This window comes from Mustelus asterias, chromosome 26 (genome assembly GCF_964213995.1).
Source record: "Mustelus asterias chromosome 26, sMusAst1.hap1.1, whole genome shotgun sequence".
Classification (NCBI taxonomy): domain Eukaryota; kingdom Metazoa; phylum Chordata; class Chondrichthyes; order Carcharhiniformes; family Triakidae; genus Mustelus; species Mustelus asterias.
The window spans coordinates 46,935,823-46,959,412 of NC_135826.1; the positions used below are offsets into that span (position 1 = coordinate 46,935,823).

Genomic DNA, 23,590 nt, shown 5'->3' on the forward strand with positions numbered 1-23,590 from the left:
GATTCCTTTCCTGATTAAAAATGTGTCTATCTCAGCCTTGAACATACTTAACAACCCAGCCTCTATCGTCCTCTGCAGTAAAGAATTCCATAGATTCACTGGGAGAAGAAATTCCTCCTCATCTCTGTCTTCAATGGATGACCCCTTACTCTGAAATTATGTCCTCTGGTCCTAGATTCTCCCAAAAGGGGAAAAACGTCTCAGCATCTACCTTGTCAAACTCCCTGAGCAGTGTAAACTGGACTTCATATTGGTCAGTCTGGGGCAGCAAGTTTCCTTCTTTGAAGGTTCTCGGAGGATCAGCTGGGTTTTTTATCCTCACAAGCTAGAAACCTTCACAGCCATTTATTTTTCTGGTGTCTGATTAGATTCATGAAATCTTAAATTTTGCCATGGTGGGATTCAAGCCTAAAGCCTGTTTCAGTAATCTAACCACCATTCCACTTGATTGGAGATGGTTTTAATTGCGTGAATTTTCAACTTCTTCCTCCCTCCAAATGTTGTTATTGAAAGTTGTTACTTATGTTGAGATTATGGGCGCAATTCACCTGATTATGCTCTTTTAACTGCTCCTGCCAGCGGGAAACTGTGGAATTCGCTACCCCAATGTGCAATGGACGCTGGGACAGTGAGTAATTTTAAGGAGGAGTTGGACAGATTTTTAATTGGGAATGGGTTGAAGGGTTATGGGGAGAAGGCTGGAAAATGGGGATGAGGAGTATATCAGCCATGATCGAATGGCGGAGCAGACTCGATGGGCCGAATGGCCTAATTCTGCTCCTATATCTTATGTACTTATAATTTATGAAACTGGAGGCGTTAGCAGCACATGTCAGGTGGGATTCTCCCACCTTGAATATTCATGTTGTAAACATGCTGGCCAGCCTAGCGTTACAGAGGGCGGGGCGCCATTATTAAATGACACTGTGATCTCAGCGCTGAGAGACAGGCCCCCTCCCCCAACCCATAATGGAAATGGTGACCCCCGCTGACAAGGGGAGCACCCCCAACCCCTCACCACTGAGAGAATGGGTCACTGCCCCCCCATACCATGCAGACATGAGGGTGACCCGACCTCACCATCCCTACACTCCAGCCAGAGACTTCACCTCCCCCCACCCTCCCCCAACCACCCTTCTCCGCAAGAGACACTCTGAGATGGGGGTCCCTTTGCTCCTTGGCAGTGCCAACCTTGACTGGCCCCTGGCACCCTGGCAGTGACAGTCTGACCTGGCACCTTGGACTCTGAGGGAAGCAGTTTGGTAATTGGTGTGTCCATGTGTCCCTCTGCTGCTATCAAGCTGCAGAGAGAGGGTCCCACAGGGGAACTGAGGGTTGGATGGGCTCAGGCTGGGGGTAAGTTGCTGACCTCAGTACTCTCCCCCCAGGGTGGGGGCTACACTTGTCCTTGTTGGCCTGGGAAAGGTGGTGATCACTTTCAGGATGGAGATTTCGGATACCATTCTGGTAAAGATTATTGTTTCTGTCCTTTAAAAGCTTTGAAGTGTCCTAGTCACTTTGATATCCATGCCCCATGGACACCCGGAACTGTTCAAGATCACCGCAGCACCCCATACCACAGTAAGGATTGGCCTTTCTTAATGTCATAAGCTGCACGTGTTAAATGACCTCTTTGAAGTGCTTGGATAAAAAGGACCTGTCAGTTTTACCAGGGAGATCCCTTGGCTTTCTCTCAGAGGTCCAGCCACTCTGAAACCTCTTTGAAGTGCTTTGATGGACAAAGGGCTGCCAGATTCACTGGAGTGATCTGCATTCTGCTGCCTGGCCCCTTTGGAGTGCTTTAATGGATAGCACGGATTGAGCTTCACTGGGAAGATCCCCTTTTAATATTGAAAGAGTAGCATCTGGTGCCTGGCTCCTTTGAAGTGCTTTGATTGACACTTGATTGGATCACTTACCCACCAGTGAGGAGTTTTGTTTTTCTTCCCCATCACAGTTGAATGCATCTTAAGCATTGCTTTTGTTCCTAACCACAATGTTTATAAACATTCCGGTCGGAATGTTCCACCGTTCACACCAGTGGGTTTTCCCATCCCGCTGCAGTAAATGGAGATTTTGCTGGGGTGCCAAATTCTCCAACCTTGCTGCAGCGGGAGCGTGGCATGAACGGCCGGTAAGACTGTGCCATGAGGTTTCACTTCCTCTTTTCTAACCGCAATGTTTATAAAGCACTTGAGAATCGGGACAGGATTGATGCCCAATGGAAATCCCGATTTGGACCTCTCGCCCGATTCAATGGGCCATTGGGATTCTAGATTGAAGCAAACGGACTCGGAGAATCCTGGCCAGATTTCCACAGGCTCCATTTGCCCTCTTGTGATTCAAGCAAGTGGTCATTCTTCCAACATAGGCAGGCTTGCCTCAGTTGTAGCACTCATGCCTATATGTCAGAAGGTTGTGCGTTCTAGTCCCACTCCAGGATTTGAGCGTGTGATCCAAGCCAACACTTAACTGCAGTACTGAGGATGTGCTGCACTGTTGGAGGTGCTGTTTTTTGGAAGAGATATTAAATCAAGGCTCCATCTGCCTCAGGTGGACGTAAGTGTTTCCATGGTTCTACTGGAAGAAGAGCAAGGTAGTTCTCCCCAGTGTCCTGGCTAAGGCATATTCCTCAATCAATATCACTAAAACAGATTATCTGGTCATTTGTGTAATTTATATTTGTGGGACCCATGCTGTGTACAGCAGCTGGTCACGGTATTTCCCTATATTTTCATAGCGATTATACTTCACTGCAAAATCCTCTGGGACATCCTCCAAGTGTGAAAAGTGGTACATAAATGTACATTTTTTTCTGGGACAGTACTGGAACGATAGAGGTTGAGGGGCGACCTGATAGAAGTCTACAAGATTATGAAGGGCATGGACAGAGTGGATAGTCAGAAGCCTTTTCCCAGGGTGGAAGAGTCAATTATTGGGGGGCATAGGTTTAAGGTGCGGGGGGCAAGGTTTAAAGGAGATGTACGAGGCAAGTTTCCTTACACAGAGGGTGGTGGGTGCCTGGAACTCGCTGCCGGGGGAGGTAGTGGAAGCAGATACAATAATGACTTTTAAGGGGCATCTTGACAAATACATGAATAGGATGGGAATAGAGGGATATGGTCCCTGGAAGGACAGAGGGTTTTAGTTCAGACGGGCAGCATGGTCGGTGCAGGCTTGGAGGGCCGAAGGGCCTGTTCCTGTGCTGTAATTTTCTTTGTTTTTTGTTCTTATTGCAGGCTGCAACATAGAGAATCTCAATGGATGAAACTCATCCTTTTCTTTCTTAATCCCACACCACAGCCAGCATTCAGACACGCCTATTCCCAGCTGGATGGTAATAGGGAGCTGGGAACACATGTATTCACTTCCCACTTTGACTAACTATATCCACATGATTGAATCTGGTAACTTCCTGATCTGCATTGCTCTGGGCACATATTTATTGCACATATTGCACATAAATATTGTACATATTTACTGAGCTAACAGCACTGTTTCATTGTCTCATTTCCTTTTCTGTTTCAGTCACCATCAAATCAAAATAATTTTAATTCATGACTGTTTGATTAATAAAGGGTAAGTAAGAATGATGATATAATGTTGTTCTTAGACCATAAACCTTTATGTGGCTCATAGTGTCATAGAGATATACAGCACAGAAACAGGCCCTTTGGCCCAACTCGTCCATGCTGATCAGGTTTCCAAAGTTGAACTAGTCCCATTTGTTGGGCCCATTCTCTCTAAACCTTTCCCATCCACATACCTGTCCAAATGTCTTTTAAATGCTGTAATTGTACCACCTCTACCACCTCCTCTGGCAGCTCATTCCATATGCGCACCGCCCTCTGTGGGAAAAAAGTTGCCCCTTGGGTCCCTTTTCATTCTTCGCGTTTGTCGGTGAATCTTTTCTTCTTTCAGGCAATCTCCAAGGATTGAGGATGATTTGCTTCCGCTCTTGGTCGATGAGCTCCGAGGTAGTCAGCGAGTCCAATGTGTGATCTGCGGACACACGTGGGGTAGGAGGTGCTTGAAGGGTTGGGTAGATGGGTTGTTTGGAGGTTTTATGTGTCTCTCTGATGCCTCGACTTCCTCTTTGCGTGTTCCCAATGAAGTCTTTCCATGTGCTTGGTGCCTTCCGGAATCTACCTCCTCCAATTGAATTGGTCACAAGTCAGCATCTCCCATGAGCCGGTGGTGATGGCTGACCTCTCCAGAGGTGCTTTGGGGACATTCTTAAGGCTTTCCCACTATCCTCCTGGGAATCTCCTGCTGAGTTCCAAGTAGATCCATTGCCTCATGATTCCGGTGTCAGGCATACGAATGACATGTCCCACCCAACGGAACAGATGTTAAGTGATTAGTGCCTCAATGTGGGGCATGTTGGCTTGGGAGAGGAATTGCTGATGGACCTGCCTTCCTTGCCACTGGATTTGGAGGATTTTGCAAAGGTTGGTGGTGCATCTCCAGTGCTTTGAAGTTCTTGCTGAAAGTTGTCTATGTTTCCAAAGCATCTAGGAATGTGGGGACCCTTGCTGCCTGGTAAACCATGACCTTTGTCTCAGGTTTGTGATCCTGGCCCTCAGGTACTCTCCTTTCCAGTCAACCGAAGGCTGAGCTGCCACGTTGGAGGTGATGGTGAATTTCAAAGACGAGTGTTGGTGGAAACTAATATTAGGAAGCTACAAATGTGTGCAGGTTTCACTCTCCACATATGTACAATATGAAATGAGGACTACACAGTATTTTGTCAGCTCATATCGCTCATATTTGGGCAGCACGGTGGCACAGTGGGTTAACATTGCTGTCTCACAGCGCCAGGGTCCCAAGTTCAATTCCGGCCTTGGGTCACTGTCTGTGTGGAGTTTGCACGTTCTCCCCGTGTCTGCGTGGGTTTCCTCCAGGTGCTCCGGTTTCCTCCCACAGTCCAAAGATGTGCGGGTTAGGTGGATTGGCCCATGCTAAATTGACCCTAGTGTCCGGGAGATTAGCAGGGTAAATATGTAGGGTTGCGGGGATAGGGCCTGGGTGGAATTATTGTCGGTGCAGACTCGATGGGCCGACTGGCCTCTTTCTGCACTGTAGGGCTTCTATTCTATATTTTTCATATCCTTCTAGAGATGTATAGCATAATTGGCCCATCAAGTCTACATTTCGATTTATTCCTGTTTATTTTTGAGATTGCAGTTAATGTGGAACATTTGCAGGCCTTTCTTTATTGTAGCCAACCAACCCAACACTTCCGGAATGAACAACATTGTAGCTTCGTGTAAGCTCTACAAATGTGCTATTGAGTGAAAGGGTCCAATTTGTCCTATTTGCAATTGGCTCCCCACTTTACGCACCAGGAGTCCAGTGGGATGGGCACCTGAATGTGAAGTGAAAAGGGATTCGTGGGATGATCATTTTCCCAGTCAAGTGTAGTGGAACAAATGTCTCCAACCAGCCTGCTGGAAAGAACCACTGGAATTTACCTGCTGAGTAAGACTATTTCCCACGTTAGGTTCACTAACACAGACCAAAACTAATCTTCCTGCTCTCCTTTCTCCCCAGAGCCCTGGGCGACACGGTGGCATTGCTGCCTCACAGTGCCAAGGACCCGGGTTCAATTCCTGGCTTGGGTCACTGTCTGTATGGAGTTTGTACGTTCTCCCCGTGTCTGTGTGGGTTTCCTCCGGGTGCTCCGGTTTCCTCCCACAGTTCAAAGTTGTGCTGGTTAGGTGCATTGGCCATGCTAAATTCTCCCTCAGTGTACCCGAACAGGTGCCGGATTGTGGCGACTAGGAGATTTTCACAGTAACTTCATTGCAGTGTTAATGTAAACCTACTTATGACACTAATAAATAAACGTTAAACTCTCTTTCTCTCTCTCTCTCTCCTCCCTTTGCTTGAAATATTTATCCAATATCTCTGGAATGATGCAATGGTCTCTGGCTCAACAACTCCCTTTGGCAAAGCATTCTGAGCTCTGACAACCTTCAGTGTGGGGAAGTCTCTAGTTTAAATTGATGACCTTTCATCAATGACTTCCCAGCCAGAGGAAATGTCTTTCCCTATACTCCATTGAAATCATAATTTTAAAGATGCCTCTTAAATCTCCCCATGTCTTCTCTGCTTCAGTGGAAATTGTTCCGGTATATTGAGTTGTTCCTCATAAGTATAGTTTCCCATTTCTGTTATCATTTTGCTGAGTCTACGTTGGAGGATCTCAGTGGCTTTAATGTCTTTTTCTAATGGGTGCCAAAAATTGCATACAATATTTTATCCGTGGCCTAATCAGTGTTCTATTTAAAAGGATCATTATTTCCTTACTCTTATACTCTCAGTCATAATTTCTTAAAACCAGAGCCAAATTTAGGCAGTTTCAAAGATTTTGTTGTGGACTTGCATTCAAGAGGAACTGGACAGACTCTCATTTGGTACATTCAGAGGCAAACTAGATAACTTCCTGACTTAATGAAGAATGAGTGTTTGTAAGTCTGAAACCACACCCAGACCCTGGATGATGGAGGGTAATGTGTGATCTGGAATATGTTTCCTTCTGTCAGAACATTCTCTGTTGAGACTGGTGGAATCACAGAGGCCTCAGCATGGACTAAATAGAAGCACAGGTCTCAGAGATGGATGGTGATAAAGTGAAACAACTCAACTTCTGTAATATTCACAAAATGGGAAGATACTGAACAGTTTAAGGATACAATCTGTCTTGGTTAAGGTCCATGATCTACTGCCTATCTTGAAGGTCAGTCTAAAGAACGTCGTAGCAAAGAGTAAAGGATGTAGGGTTGCCCCTGCACCTGGTGCAACAAGTTTTTCATTTCATCCATGTTATGTTCAAGCCATGAATTTCTCACAGAAATAACCAGGTCCAGTGTTTCTGTTCAATATTTGTGTTTTGATAGGACCCTATCTGAGTGCCAAATTCTCTATTCTCACTGGCAGTGGCGGCAGGGCGAACGGGAATCCCGGCTGTAGTCATTTTTCTGGAGAATTGCGCTCACAATCTGGTTATTAACACATTGTTGTTTATAGGGGTTTGCCGTGTGCAAATTGACTGCTGCATCTCCTGCATTGCAACAGTCTCTACAAGAGGACTGCATTCGCAGTAAAGAGCTTTGAGATGTCGGGTGGCTGTGAAAAGTGCTCTATAATTACAAATCTTTCCTCTTTTTTTGGAAGTATTGCTGAATGAGACAGCTTACATTAAGGCCTTTAAAATTGTAAAACATTCTAAAGTGCATCACAGGACATAATTGACAATGAACTACAGGAGCAGATACGAAGGAAGTAGGTTTTAAGGTTCACCTTAGAGAAAATGAGAGAGAGCCAGCGAGGCTTAAGGATGTATTCCAGAGCTTAGGGCATTGGCACTGAAGGCATGATTGTCAATGATGAAACAGTGGGCGTGACACCAGAATTGGGATCAAAGCGCGGAAATCTTGGAGGGTAATGGCCATCACCATGGTAAACCCTGTGGAAAACTTTGTTCCCGTGGAATTTTTAATGATGACAGTTCTCCTTTAAGAAGTCCTTCTTTAATAAAGCAATCCTTACAAATGGACTAAAATGGATTGTTATTAGTTTGAGTTTCAGTATCTAAAAAGGATTTGGCTAATAGACAAGTGGACAAAGTCACAAGACACCGTAATCAATTTTTATGACTCATTGAAATACTAAGCTTTCGTTTAAAAAAAAAATCACATTCATCTCGAAGATCAAAACAACATCAAAGATAAGGAAAAAATACAGCGGATGCTGGAATCTAAACTAAAAACAGAAAAGGGGCGGCACGGTAGCACAGTGGTTAGCACTGCTGCTTCACAGCTCCAGGGTCCCGGGTTCGATTCCTGGCTCGGGTCACTGTCTGTGTGGAGTTTGCACATTCTCCCTGTGTCTGCGTGGGTTTCCTCCGGGTGCTCCGGTTTCCTCCCACAGTCCAAAGATGTGCGGGTTAGGTTGATTGGCCAGGTTAAAAATTGCCCCTTGGAATCCTAAAATGCGTAGGTTGGAGGGATTAGTGTGTAAATATGTGGGGGCCTGGGTGGGATTGTGGTCTGTGCAGACTCGATGGGCTGAATGGCCTCCTTCTGCACTGTAGGGTTTCTATGATTCTATGATTAAAATGCTGGAAAATCTCAGCAGGTTTGACAGCATCTGTTGGGAGAGAATAGAGCCAATGTTTCGAGCCTAGATGACCCTTCGTCAGAGCGCTGTTGAAGGATCATATAGACTCAGCATTGGCTCTACAGATGCTGTCAGAGCTGCTGAGATTTTCCAGCATTTTCTGTTTTTGTCAAAGCTATGGAGGATTGAACAAGAGACAGGGAGGGATTTTCCTCCCACTCCATAGTGTGTTTTGTGATGTCAAGAGGCAGTGCACCGCTCGCTGGCGGCGAGATCCTATGGGCCTGCTGTTGTCAACGGGGGTTTCCCGTTGAATGCACCCTTTGCCGCCAGAGAACCTGCGGTGGGAGTGCGCCTTCGGCGGGCGGTAAGATCCTGCCAGTGGAAACAGCAGCAAGATTTTGATGGCAATCTGAAACAAAAACACAATTTTGATTTGATTTATTATTGTCACATGTATTAACATACAATGAAAAGTATTGTTTCTTGCGTGATACACAGACAAAGCATACCGTTCATAGAGAAGGAAATGAGAGAGTGCAGAATGTAGTGTCATAGCTAGGGTGTAGAGAAAGATCAACTTAATGCAAGGTAAGTCCATTCAAAAGTCTGACAGCAGCAGGGAAGAAGCTGTTCTTGAGTCGGTTGGTACATGACCTCAGACTTTTGTATCTTTTTCCTGACGGAAGAAGGTGGAAGAGAGAATGTCCGGGGTTGCGTGGGGTCCTTAATTATGCTGGTTGCTTTTCCGAGGCAGCGGGAAGTGTAGACAGAGTCAATGGGTGGGAGGCTGGTTTGAGTGATGGATTGGGCTTTGTTCACAACTGTTTCTTGCGTTCTTGGGCAGAGCAGGAGCCATACCAAGCTGGGATACAACCAGAAATAATTTTTTCTTTGGTGTATCTGTAAAAGTTGGTGAGAGTCATAGCGGACATGCCACATTTCCTTAGTCTTCTGAGAAAGTAGAGGCGTTGGTGGGCTTTCTTAAATGTAGCTTCGGCATGGAGGGACCAGGACAGGTTTTTGGTGATCTGTACACCTAAAAACGTGGAGCTCTCGACCATCTCTACATCATCCCCATTGATGTAGACAGGGGCATTTCCTCCACTATGCTTCCTGAAGTCGATGACTATCTCTTTAGTTTTGTTGACATTGAGACGAAGCTTTGTGTGAAAATATAAATGTGCTTTTGTAATCAAAGGGGTCCTCCCCCACTCCCAACTCCCTTACCCCTACCCCCAAGGTCAGACAGTACCTGAGGGAGAGGAAGGACAGTAAAATTCTTGGCTATATATCTTTCATCACTGCAGAAGGCCACTTAGACCAGGACAATGAGGAGGGGACAACATAAAAGGTCAACAACAGCAGGGCAAGGGGTGGTGGGTCCTCCCACTCTGCCAAGCGTCTGTCAAAGTTATCGCGACAGAGCAGATGAAGCCCCAAGGAAATTCCTGCTGCATGCTTTCAGATAAAGCTCGGCACAACATCGTGGGCCGAAGGGCCTGTTCTGTGCTGTACTGTTCTATGTTCTATGAATCAAAAGTGATAATCATGTTTTAAGCCACCAGTTTCAGGGACTGGGGTAGGATTTGGGATTTGACCTGAATAGGCCGAGTCCCTACTCTTCATTGTGTCGAGTAGGGACTGGTACAGAAAAATATCAATAAACGCACTCCTGTCTGCTCTCCCACATTCTCTCCTCCATAAACACAAGGTCATTCAAAACTCTGTGGATTGTGTCTTCACTCACAACAAGCCCTGTTCCCCTGTGATCGCTGACCTGCACTAACACCCAGTCAAGCAACATCTTAAAATTCTCATCCTTGTTTTCAAATCCCCCTCACGGCCTCAGCCTTCCCTAATTCTCTAATCTCCACCTGTCCCACGTGCCTCTGAGATATCAGCATTTTTCCGATTCTGGCCTTTTGCGCATCACCAGATGTAATTGCTCCACCGTTGGTGGCCATGACTTCAGTTGTCTCGGCTCCAAGCCCTGGAACTTCTTCCCTACACTCCATCGCTTTCCTCTTCCTAAGCCATTCCTTAAAACCTACCTCCATGACCAAGCTTTCGGTCATCTGACATAATATCTCCTCCTGTGGTTTGGCGTCATATTTTGTTCGATAATGTTCCTTTGGGTGCCTTGGGGCACATAATTTAATATTGTTGTTGTATTATGAAGGCATGGAAATGAGGGAACAACATCCATTTCCTGTGATTTGTACCATAGTGACTCTTACGGGTGTCCCCCATGTGCTGCTATTAGCAAGGGAAGGCTTTGAAACTGAAAAGTTTGGTTTCTAGTGGACATTTCCAAAAGATTTACTCCCATTCCCTTGGCCCTGAGGTCCTCATGTACTCTAGCAAGGAAGCTATCCCAGAAAAAGCCCGGCCTTGCATCTGAGGTATGCACTCCCCCGGTGTCTGAGGCAACACTACCCGCCATTTGCAACATGAAAATATGCCTAATAATGATCTTAGGTTGGAGCGCATCCAGTCTGTCAAACGAACTTCTCTGGATCAGGGCACATCTCACAAAGGTATCGCCTGAAACTTTCCCTGTTAACGTGATGTTCGAACTGTGCTGTTTACTTCACTGTAATTTGCTTTTGTTATCATGAGGACACAATGGTCCTTTATTGACGACTCACTGTGTCCACATCAATCCTTGTCATAAGGAAGTCCCTGATTTCACATTCAAAGTTGAAAGTTCCTCAATATCAACAGAACGAAGGAGATTGTCATCGACTTCAGGAAGCGTAGTGGAGGACATACCCCTATCTACATCAATGGAGACAAAGTAGAAAGGGTTGAGAGTTTCAGATTCTTAGATGTCCAGATCACCAACAACCTGACCTGGTCCCCCATGCCAACACTATAGTTAAGAAAGCCCACCAACGCCTCTAGTTTCTCAGAAGACGAAGGAAATTTGGCATGTCGGCTACGACTCTCAACAACTTTTACAGATGCACCATAGAAAGCATTCTTTCTGGTTGTATCACAGTTTGGTATGGCCCCTGCTCTGCCCAAGACCACAAGAAACTACAAAGGGTTGTGAATGAAGCCCAGTCTATCACGCAAACCAGCCTCCCATCCATTGACTCTGTCTATACTTCCCGCTGCCTCGGAAAAGCAACCAGCATAATCAATGATCCCACGCACCCCGGACATACTGGCTGGGATTTTATCACCTCGCCCATCCCGATTCCAAGGTGGGCATACCGGTAAAATTCCGGTTACTCTCTTACACCTCTTCTGTCGGGAAAAGGATACAAAAGTCTGAGGTCACGTACCAACTGACTCAAGAACAGCTTCTTCTCTGCTGCCATCAGACTTTTGAGTGGACCTACCTTGCAATAAGTGGATCTTACTCTACACCCTAGCTATGACTGTAACACTATATTCTGCATTCTCTCATTTCCTTCTCTATGAACGGTATGCTTTGTCTGTATAGCGCTCAAGAAACAATACTTTTCACTGTATGATAATACATGTGACAATAATAAACCAAATCAAATTTTAAAAAACAGCTTCTTCCCTGCTGCCATCAGACTTTTGGATGGACCTACCTCGCATTAATTTGATCTTTCTCTACACCCTAGCTATGACTGTAACACTACATTCTGCACTCTCTCCTTTCCTCCTCTATGAACGGTATGTTTTGTCTGTATAGCGTGCAAGAAACAACACTTTTCACTGTATACTAATACACATGACAATAATAAATCAAATCAATAACCCAGAAAGAGAGGGTTGGAAACCAGGACTTTTCTGGTTATTAATGGCTGAGTTACTCACTAGTTGAACTCACCAAGTAGTGGCAGGAGCCGCACATTTAATGTTATTTTCATGTTTGTTGTCTTTTCAAAACTTCTTCAAGGTTTCATTATTTTTGAGATATTGGAAGGAAGAAAAAACATTTGAATCTGGGGTCAGGCAGCATGAAATTGCTTTTCTCACCAGTCTGTCTAACCTGTCCCTCTCTGGGGTGATGTGTGAGCCAACTAACTCCAAGCTCTGGCTCATCTCCTCTCAACTTCCAGAGTCCTCTCCCGAGACTTTAAAAAATCTTGTATTTTACGAGTATCTGTTACCATGCCATAGGTTAAAAGGTTAATTTGATCCTCAACTCCACTTAGTTCTTTTAGTAAAAGCCACTTAGTCATTTAGCAATAGTTTAGGTCTTTTGCAATATGTTGTAAAATCACTTCAGATTGCCTTGTTCTTGTAAATAGCTTTTAGCACCTTACTGTAAAAACAATTTTACATTTGCCTGTAGCCTTTTTGTCTGTCTCCATTAGTTTACAGCCTAATCATTCATTCTGCTGTGGGGTGTCTTAAGGCTGGTACTAAACAATCTGATTTTTCTTTAGCCTCGAGTAATCCATATGCTCTTAAACTCCTGTTGTGGGTGATTTAGGGTTTGTTATGCTTCTTTCATTTTAATTTTGATTGTTCTGCACAGGCAATGCTTTCATGAGTACAGTGTCCAGTTCTGGGGCCCTAAGGGACAAGGAGTTCAAGGAGGAAGAAGAGGAGATTAACTCCAAACTTCAAAGGACTGAGTTGCAAGCAGCAGTTGAAGTTGGGTGGCATGGTGGCACAGTGGTTGGCACTGCTGCCTTGCAGTGCCAGGGACCCGGGTTCAATTCCTGGCCTCGGGTCACTGTCTGTGTGGAGTTTGCACGTTCTCACCGTGTCTGCGTGGGTTTCCTCCGGGTGCTCCGGTTTCCTCCCACACTCCAAAGATGTGCAGGTTAGGTTGATTGGCTGTGCTAAATTGTCCCTTAGTGTCAGTAGGATTAAGGTAAAGATTTGGAATCACGAGCTTTTGGAGCTCTGAAAGCTCGTGATTCCAGATAAACCTGTTGGACTTTAACCTGGTGTTGTGAGACTTTTTACTGTGCCCATCCCAGTCCAACGCTGGCATCTCCACATCATTAGCAGGGTAAATATGTGGGGTTACAAGGATAGAGCCAGGGTGGGATTGTTGTCAGTGCAGGCTCGATGGACCAAATGGCCTCTTTATGCACTGCAGGGATTCGATCATACAAGTGCCCTGGCCTTTCTATCTTGAAAGAATACAATTAAGATGGGACATAATGAAAGAAATATCGTACAATGTGAAATAAGTAACTAGGAACACCACATTTTGTTATCTTTCACAGGGTGTGGTTGCCATTGGCTAGACCACTATTTATTGCCTATTCCTAATTGCCTTCAAGAAGGTGATGGTGAGCTGCCTCTCCAACCACTGCAGTCCCTGAGGTATCGTACACCCATAGTGTGGATGGGGAGGGAGTTCCAGGATTTTGACCCAGTGACAGCGGAGGAATGGCGATATATTTCCAAGTCAGGATGGCGTGTGGCTTCGAGGGGAATTTGCAGCTGGGGGTGTTTAGATGCGTCAGCTGCCCTTGTCCTTCTAGATGGACTTGGGAGATGTTAGCCACTGAAGCCAACGGCTTAACTCATCCTGTCCCTGCACAGTGTAGGCAGTGCCTTCGGCCACTGAGCTATTAGGAAAAGCTTAAATCTTTAACAAAAAATCGTTAAGCTCTGAAAGGAAAACCTATAAAACTTGGAAAAGAAAAGCACCAGTAAAACTTGTCCAATCTGGTCTGTATACCTTCAAATGGACACATTATTACTGGTGCCACTATTACTGATTTCTTTATTGGAATTTAAAAAAAAATTGAATTGGGTTTTCCTTAATTTGCTGCCTTATGTGGAACAGTGGCAACTTGCATTTAAATAGCGCCTTCTCAAAATGCCACATATAGGAGAGCGTGGACACGGTGGCACAGTGGTTAGCACTGCTGTCTCATAGCACCAGGGACCTGGATTCGATTCCTAGATTGGGTCACTGTCTATGTGGAGTTTGCCCATTCTCCCTGTGTCTGCGTAGGTTTCCTCCCACAGTCCAAAGATATGAGAGTTCGGTGGATTGGTCATGCTAAATTGCCCCTTAGTGTCAGGGAGACTTAGCTAGAGTAAATGCATGGGGTTATGGGATTGTAGTCATTGCAGACTTGATGGGCCTGATGGCCTCCTTCTGCACTGTAGGCTTCGACGATTCTACATTGAGTAGGAACAGAAGAGCTATGAAAGGTAGCAGATCAGTCAGGTAAAGGTGGGGTGAGAAGTTGCAGGAGATTAAAGGAAGAAGCTTCACAGAGTAGGACTGAAACGTCGTTAAACACTTTGCCAACAAAAGTAGGGAAGGAGGTCAGAGTCAGGACTGGAAGCTGTGGGCTGGAAAGTGAATCATGCAAATCAGTGGTTCCCAAGTTGCATTTGATGTCTGTGCTGCATTATCTGTTCTCAGTTGGGGCACCAGTAGAGGAAATTAGCCAAGTGCCCCACTCCCAATAGCTACTGTGTTCCAAAACTCCAGTAGAAAATGCAAGGGTGCGGGTGTTGGGTGAGGACCAGATTGGTTTCCAGCCAAACAACCTCTCCTGCCCATTATCCAGGCTCCCCTGCGAGGTACCGATTTTAATTACTAGTGTCCGTGGGACTGTACTGCAGCATGTGAGGGTCGTCAGGACAGGAGAGCAAAAATACTTTGTTAGCGGGAGAGGGGAGCGGGGGGCCGGGGGGGGGGGGGGGGGTGGGGGGTAATAAATGAACTGCTGCCACTTTCATTACACAGCTGGTCGTCATTGCTCAGTCAGTGCCCTGTATTGGAAATTACTGGATCAAGCAGATCTTGAATTAGCATTCAGGGCGTGATTTGAGTGTGTTGAAAGGTCAATAACCTTCGTCTAATAACCCACCTTCATTAGTGTTCCGCTTTAGTGCTAATAGTCATTACTTGTCTGCTATGGTGAGGAATTGGGTTCAAAGGTCAGCATGTCTTACTTTGGCGGTGCAGCTTGGTTCCCCCCTGCCCACCCCCGCAACCACCCCCCCCCCATACCCCCCACCCCCCCGCCCCACCACCTCCCCCCGTCCCCCGGAGAGAATCAATATTGCTGTAATTTATCAATCATGGTGATTGCCAGTAGAACGAGCTTCATCAAGCAGCATTTTGTTCATTTTGTTTCAGTTTGGTTGAAGATTAAAAGCAGTCCAATCCTGTATTTGATTTAAAACTCTGTTGCACTCTCTTGTGCTTGTACTACAGGAGAGAGTCTACAGCTAGGAGTGAAATATTACTCTTACTATAACCACTGTCATGTGAATCATAAATCAAACCAGGTAGGTCCGCAGTAACCCAGGTGCCTGTTAACATAAGAACATAAGAAATAGGAGCAGGAGTAGGCCATCTAGCCCCTCGAGCCTGCCCCGCCATTCAATAAGATCATGGCTGATCTGACGTGGATCAGTACCACTTACCCACCTGATCCCCATAACCCTTAATTCCCTTACCGATCAGGAATCCATCCATCCGCACTTTAAACATATTCAGCGAGGTAGCCTCCACCACCTCAGTGGGCAGAGAATTCCAGAGATTCACCACCCTCTGGGAGAAGAAGTTCCTCCTCAACTCTGTCTTAAACCGACCCCCCTTTATTTTGAGGCTGTGTCCTCTAGTTTTAACTTCCTTACTAAGTGGAAAGAATCTCTCCGCCTCCACCCTATCCAGCCCCCGCATTATCTTATAAGTCTCCATAAGATCCCCCCTCATCCTTCTAAACTCCAACGAGTACAAACCCAATCTCCTCAGCCTCTCCTCATAATCCAAACCCCTCATCTCCGGTATCAACCTGGTGAACCTTCTCTGCACTCCCTCCAATGCCAATATATCCTTCCTCATATAAGGGGACCAATACTGCACACAGTATTCCAGCTGCGGCCTCACCAATGCCCTGTACAGGTGCATCAAGACATCCCTGCTTTAACGATTGACTAACCAGCCAGGCTCACTAATGTGACCCCAGCAGGTTGCAATTGTAACTGAGATTAGACTTGATTCTGATGGCAGCAGGGAAGAAACCGTTCTTGAGTCAGTTGGTACGTGACCTCAGACTTTTTTGCCCGACAGAAGAAGGTGGAAGAGAGAATGTCCGGGGTCCTTGGGAATGCTGGCTGCTTTTCTGAGGCAGCAGGAAGTGTAGACAGAGTCAATGGATGGGAGGCTGGTTTGCAAGATGGCTTGGGCTACATTCACAACCTTTTGTAGTTTCTTGCAGTCTTCCAGCCTTGGGTGGGTGACCGTGCGGAGTTTGCACATTCTCCCCGTGTCTGCGTGCATTTCCTCCAGGTGCTCCGATTTCTTCCCACACTCCAAAGATGTGTGGGTTAGGTTGATTGGCCATGCTTAATTGCCCCCTAGTGTCAGGGGGACTAGCAGGGTAAACACGAGGGGTTACGGGGAAAGGACCTGGGTGGGATTGTTGTCGGTGCAGGCTCGATGGGCCAAATGGCCTCCTTCTGTCGGCCTTCTGTGATTCTTCTTCTATGATACTCAACTTCAGAGAACTTTTACCATCAACACTCCATGGGATAGAGTCGGCCTTGGCTGGAGGTGTGGTGGGAAGCCTATCGGGCTACTGACATGTCTAAGCTCCCCGGGTATTGGCAAGTGTGTTGTTTCTCTATGGGGGTGAGAGAGTATGCACTCTGCATCAAACAAGCAGAATCTCTCTCTATCTCTGTGGCAAAGAGTTTCTGCGCATGCCAGTACAATAAACACAAAATACTGCAGATGCTGGAAATCTGAAATAAAAACAGGAAACACTGGGAAGACTCAGCAGGTCTGGCAGAGTTTGTGGAGGGAGAGAGAGAAACAGAGTTAACGTTTCTAGTCCGTGTGACTCTCCTTCAGAAACCGAGAGGGGCAGAAATGTTAACTCTGCACGTGCCGGGCACTGAGCGGTTCCAAAGAAATGAATGCATCAGTTTTATCACCTTTATGACTTTTGTTGTTCCACCTCTTACTGGTAACACATTAAAAATCGCAAACAGCTGATCAGAGTCCAAAGTTTAAATTCAGGGGATGCAGAGGGAGAGAGTGTTCCACTTGTGTGCAAATTCCATGTCTTTTTCCCCCCCTGTTATCCTAATATAACAATATAAATCAGTGCCAGTCTTCAGTTATCCTTGATATAAGTTGGCAACCATCTGGTGTCCTGTGTGTATCTTGATGCCAACTGTCTGCTGTCCTTCATGATTCACAATGCAAACTGTCTGTTACCCTGTGGGAAATTCACTGCCAGCTCTCTGTTGCCCTTTGTAGCTGGTGTCCTGTGTGTAACTCATTACCAGACTCTGGTGACCTGTGCATTACAGACTAACAAACATCTAGTGCACTGCATATGAGTCAGTGGCAGCATCTGGTGCCCTACTGCGTGTAACACACTGCCAGCCATCTGGTGTCTTGTGTATAACTCTCTTGCCCTGTGTAACTCATTGCCAGCTATCCAATGCCCTGTGCATGACTCATTGCCAACCATCTGTTGTTCTGCATATACTACACTACCAGCCATCTAGTGTCTGTGCAACTGATAGCCAGCTGTCTAGAGCCCTGTGTGTAACTCTCTGCCAGTTCTCTAAGACCATTTGCATAACTTGTTGCCAGTTTGCCAATGCCCTGTGTATGACTGATTGCCAGTGTATGATTGCCTTGCATTTAACTCAATGCCAGTACTCCAATGCCCTGTGTATAAGTCATGCCAGTTCTCTCGTTTCCTGCATATAACTCACTGCTAGCCTTCTGTTATCCAAATCCAGAGTTTAACACCAGTCAACTGTGTTCTTGTGTTGCACCTGCTAGCTCACCACAATTTTAGGCAGTAGGCACATTCCTGGCTGCCTCTGTGTGCACGGTAGGTAACAGGTTTAAAGTAAAGATGAGACAGACAGCAGCCGCAGTAGCTCACCATTGTGGACTGGTCCACAGAGGCAAGGCAGATCCTTGGTCTTGGCTGAAGGACACTGAAATCAGTCTCCGGGATTGACAGACCTTGAAGATTGAAGTCAGGATCACAATCATAAAACCTAAGACATAGGAGCAGGAGTAACTGTACAACCCTTTGAGCATCTGCTGGCACTCAGTAAGATCTTGCATGATCTACCTCAACTCTAATCTCCCTCCAATCCCCATATCCTTTGACTCTGTTAGCATTTATCAATCTCAGGATTGGATATCTTCAACGACTGAACATCCACATCTGGTGTAGAAACTTCAAAAGATTTGTAACCATTTGAATGAATAAATTTCTTCCAATCCTTTGTTCTGAGTTATAAGGCCTGTGTGTGTCAATAACAGGTGAGGAAATGTGGCAACTGTATGTGCGCAGCAAGGTCCAACAATTGACCGCAAGAAACTACAAAGGGTCATGAACAAAGCCCAGTCCATAACTCAACCATTGACCCTGTCTACACTTCCCGCTGCCTCGGAAAAGCAGCCAGCATAATTAAGGACACCACACAGCCCAAACATTCTCTTTTCCATCTTCCTCCGTCAGGAAAAAGATACAAAAGTCTGCGGTCACATACTAACCGACTCAAGAACAGCTTCTTCCTTGCTGCCATCAGACTTCTGAATGGACCTACCTCGCACTAAGTTGATCTTTCTTTACACCCTAGCTATGACTGTAACACTACATTCTGCACTCTCTCCTTTCCTTCTCTATGAACGGGATGCTTTGTTGTATAGCACTGTATAACCTCAGATACTGAAGCAGTCCATGTTCAAATGCAACATGGACTGGACAATATCCAGGCTTGGGCTGACAAGTGACAAATAACAAATGCCAGGCAATGACCATCACCAATAAGAGACACTCTCACCACCGCCCCTTAACATTCAGTGGTGTAACCATCACTGAATCCCCCACTGTCAACATCCTTGGAGTTACAATTGACCAGAAACTCAACTGGACTCACCACATAAACACAGTGACTACAAGAGCAGGTCAGAGGCTAGGAATACTGCAGTGAGTAACTCACCTCCTGACTCCCCAGAGCTTATCCACCATCTACAAGGCACAAGTCAGGAGTGTGATGGAATACTCCCCACTTGCCTGGATGGGTCCTGCTCCAACAACACTCAAGAAGCTTGACACCATCCAGGACAAAGCAGCCCCGCTTGATTGGCACCCCATCTACAAACATTCAATCCCTCCACCACCGACACTCAGTAGCAGCAGTGTGTACTATCTACAAGATGCACTGCAGCAATTCACCAAAGATCTTTAGACAGCACCTTCCAAACCCACGACCACTTCCATCAAGAAGGGCAAGGGCAGCAGATAAATGGGAACACCACCACCTGCAAGTTTCCCTCCAAGCCACCCACTGTCCTGTTTTGGAAATATATTGCCATTCCTTCACAGTCACTGGGTCAAAATCCTGGAATTCCCTCCCTAATGGCATTGTGGGTCAACTCACAGAACATGGACTGCAGCGATTCAAGAAGGCAGCTCACCACCACCTTCTCAAGGGCAACTAGGGATGGGCAATAAATGTTGGCCAGCCAGCGACACTTATGTCCCACGAATGAATAGAAAAAATAGTGCGCAAGAAACAATAGTTTTCACTGTATAGTAATACATGTGATAATAAATCAAATCAAATACAATTCAATAATTGACTAGATCATCCATTTTAGGTGTTGGCTTACTAATGGATGTTGCCTAGACAACCTCCCCTGCTCTTCTTCGTGTAACTCCATGGGCAAGCAGGGATTCAAAAGAAATGAGAGAACTGGAAGTGAATTACAAACAGGGCATTGGAGAACTGGCATTGAGTTAAATTCAGGGCAATCATACACTGGCAATCAGCCATACACAAGGGCATTAGCAAACTGGCAACAAGCTATATAAAGGGTATTCGAGGACTGGCAGAGAATTACACACGGGGCACTAGATAGCTAGATGGCTGGTAGGATATTATATGTAGAACAACAGATGGTCCAAAAGACTGCACCTCTGACTGTGCAGAGCTCACTCACTCAGTATTGCACTGGAGTGTCAGTACAGGTTATGCACTGAAGCCTCTGGAATTGGGCATGAACCTTCCACTCAAGAGGCCAGAGCCCTACCACTGAGTCAAGGCTGAACACTTGCAATTTTGAGGCACAGTTGTTATGAACAAAGTTTAATTTTCAGTTGAATTTATATATATATAGATTTATATGTGTGTAATAAGCAAGGTAAAAATGGTTTCAATTTAATTTAGGTTTCATAGAATCATAGAATCCCTATTGTGTAGGAAGAGGCCATTTGTCTCATCAAGTCTGCACCGACCACAATCCCACCCAGGCCCTATTCCCGTAACCCCACATATTTACCCTGCTAATCCCCCTGACACTAGGTCAATTTAGCATGGCCAATCCACCTAACCTGCACATCTTTGGAGCGTGGGAGGAAACCGGAGCACCCGGAGGAAACCCACGCAGACACGGGGAGAATGTGCAAACTCCACACAGACTGTGACCCGAAGCTGGGAATCGAACCCGGGTCCCTGGCGCTGTGAGGCAGCAGTGCTAACCACTGTGCTACCATGCTGCCCTTTGTTAATGTTTTGCTGATGAACCTTGATGCCTGGGTGTTTGGGTCACTAAAGGTTTCAGAAAGACAAGGTTGTTGGGACTGTAGTTAACTGAATATGATGTGGAGATGCCGGCGTTGGACTGGGGTAAACACAGTAAGAAGTTTAACAACACCAGGTTAAAGTCCAACAGGTTTATTTGGTAGCAAAAGCCACACAAGCTTTCGGAGCTGCAAGCCCCTTCTTCAGGTGAGTGGGAATTCTGATCAAATCTGCTGAGAATCCAATATGTCTCAATAAGGTCATGTCTCATTCTTCAATTCCCACTCACCTGAAGAAGGGGCTTGCAGCTCCGAAAGCTTGTGTGGCTTTTGCTACCAAATAAACCTGTTGGACTTTAACCTGGTGTTGTTAAACTTCTTACTGTGTTAACTGAATAAGCAGTTATTGGACTCAGTAAAGTGATCAGTTTAATGGAGGTGCTTCTGGAAGACTGAGTTTAGGAACTCATCTGATTGCTCTGCAGTTGAAAAAAAACACCACGTTTCGAGTACGGTTTGGGGTGTCTTGGGGAGAGGTACAAGTCGGGTGAGAAGCATCAAGTGAATGTTCAGGAATTCACTGGAAGAAAACTGTTTGCAACTGTGCCAGTCTCAAGTGAGAAGCCTTAGTGTCAGGCGGCTGGGGTAATGCCTCACTGGTTTAAGTGTCTGTAAAGGTATTGGTGTGGTAGAGGAATTGGAGGAATTTGAATCATCTTTCTTGTGTTTGTATTGAGATCATTCCAACCTCCTTGTCTGGTGTAATATAATCGAATTTTATTTTTTAATAAATATTTTATTCCTTATATTAAAATTTCACCAGCAGACTCCTGTGAATTTGTTCAATAACTTTCCCCCACGGTTTCTTTTTTTAAAAAAAGGGAGGATCCATCAAAGCAGGTTTTGCTCTGGGATCTGACTTCTTCACGATGCCCACTGGGATCGCAACAAAGTCAAATGATACAGGGAGGGGAAGGTTGGGGAGTGGGGATGTCGTTCCTGGGACACCTGTAGCTTTCTAGATGACTCAAAGTGCAATGTGCAGAATATATCGGACCATAAGACATAGAATCAGAAGTAGGTCATTCAGCCCATTGAGTCTGCTCCACCATTCAATGAGATCATGATTGATCTGATATGATAATCCTCAACTCAACTTCCCCAGCTTATCCCCATAACTCTTGATTCCCCTACTGATTACAAATCTATCTGTCTCAGCCTTGAATGTGAGTAATGAGATGTCTCTACAGCCCTCTGTACTAAAGAATTCCACAGATTCACTACCCTCTGAGAGAAGAAATTCCTCCTCATCTCTCTCTTGAATGATGTGGAGATGCCGGCGTTGGACTGGGGTAGGCACAGTAAGAAGTCTCACAACACCAGGTTAAAGTCCTACAGGTTTATTTGGTAGCACAAGCTTTCGGAGCGCTGCTCCTTCATCAGGTGAGTGGATTCACGCATTCACTCCCACTCACCTGATGAAGGAGCAGCGCTCCGAAAGCTCGTGTTACCAAATAAACCTGTTGGACTTTAACCTGGTGTTGTGAGTCTTCTTACTCTGTCTCTCTTGAATGGATGCCCCCTTAACTCTAAGATTATGCCCTCTGGTCCTAGACTCTCCCACAAGAGGAAACAACCTCTTAGCATCCACTCTGTCAAATCTGCTGAGAATCCAATATGTCTCAATAAGGTCATGTCTCATTCTTCAAAGCTCCGATGAGTACAGGCCCAATCTACTCAAACTCTCCTCAAAGGAAATCCCTCCATACCCGGGATCAGCCGAGTGAGCTTTCTAAGACTGTGAAATGCATAGAATTGTGAAATTCCTGGGTGGAAAAGTCTGTGGAGTATTTTTTGTTTCCTTAAATTAATAAAATCAACATTTTTCAGAACTCTGTTGCAGGACCTTGTAGTTGAGATGCAGGTAGATGGGACTGGATGTTTTGATCCTGTTTATCATTATATTTCTAAAATAAAAATCGGGGAGTGGCCGTTGGATTAATTAAAGTATGCCAAGTGATGGATGAAAGTTAATGGTAGCATCCTGGAGTATGCCTCATTGCTTTAGGGAGTTAGGCACTGTGATGATACTGTGTTATTTTGATATATTTTTGTGTAAGTTGGGATTGCTTTAAGAGGGAGCGTTTTGTTACAGGAGTCAATTTGTCTGGAAAACCAAGCAGTTCAAATGCTGAGAGCAGAATAATTGATTTTAGTTAGGAATGTGCTACTTTGTAGAGTTAATGGACCTTTTGTTTATTTGGGTTCTCTTGGGATTTTAGATATGCAGAGTCATGTAAGTTTTGATTAGGTTGATTGACAGGGACAGAGTCATGTGATTAATGGGAGGAGTTAATCTTGCAGAAAAAAACAGTTTCATTTTCATTTTAAAGTACAAGCAGTTGCTGCCTGGACCTGCTAGAAAAAAATAGTTTCTCTCTCTCCCAGAGTCTCTCTCCAGAGGTTTTCTCAAAGCTCTAGGACTGTTAACCTAAGTCACAAGCATGTATCACTGTGTTCAGCTCACTAATTATAAAGAGGGGTTTAAGTCTATAAGAGAAACTTTACTTGATTGGAACAAATAGCGATAGAATAGCAGTTAAGAATTATATCTTGTCATGTTTAACTGTTGTTCAATTGTTAATAGTTAAGCTAATTCATTTGTTATAGTTAAACTGTTAAATAATATTTGTTTTGATAAAAGCTCCTTGGTTTGTCATTAGAATCGTGCCTGGAGTGAAACATCTTATCCTCACACTAATGCCAAAATAGAAAAATTGTTGGGGTCTAGTCTGGCTTCATACTATACCTTGGGGTTTCTGGTCTGGTAAACTAACGGGGACAAAATTCCCAGAATCCTGTAATGAGGTTGCTTTTGCCTCTCCGAGGATTTAGGAGTACAGATCTGCGGAAAAAGGCAAAGGGTCGCAGGAGGTTTCACCTTCTAACCAATGGGCCTGGTGATCTCTCCTTCTCATGTGTTT

General features: G+C 45.3%; 1 protein-coding gene across 1 annotated transcript in view; it reads left to right on the forward strand.

Annotated features, from left to right (window-relative positions):
• The window catches only part of LOC144479678 (CUGBP Elav-like family member 4), a 524,426-nt gene that overhangs the window by 21,204 nt on the left and 479,632 nt on the right, over positions 1-23,590 (forward strand). The gene's annotated exons all lie outside the window — the stretch shown is intronic.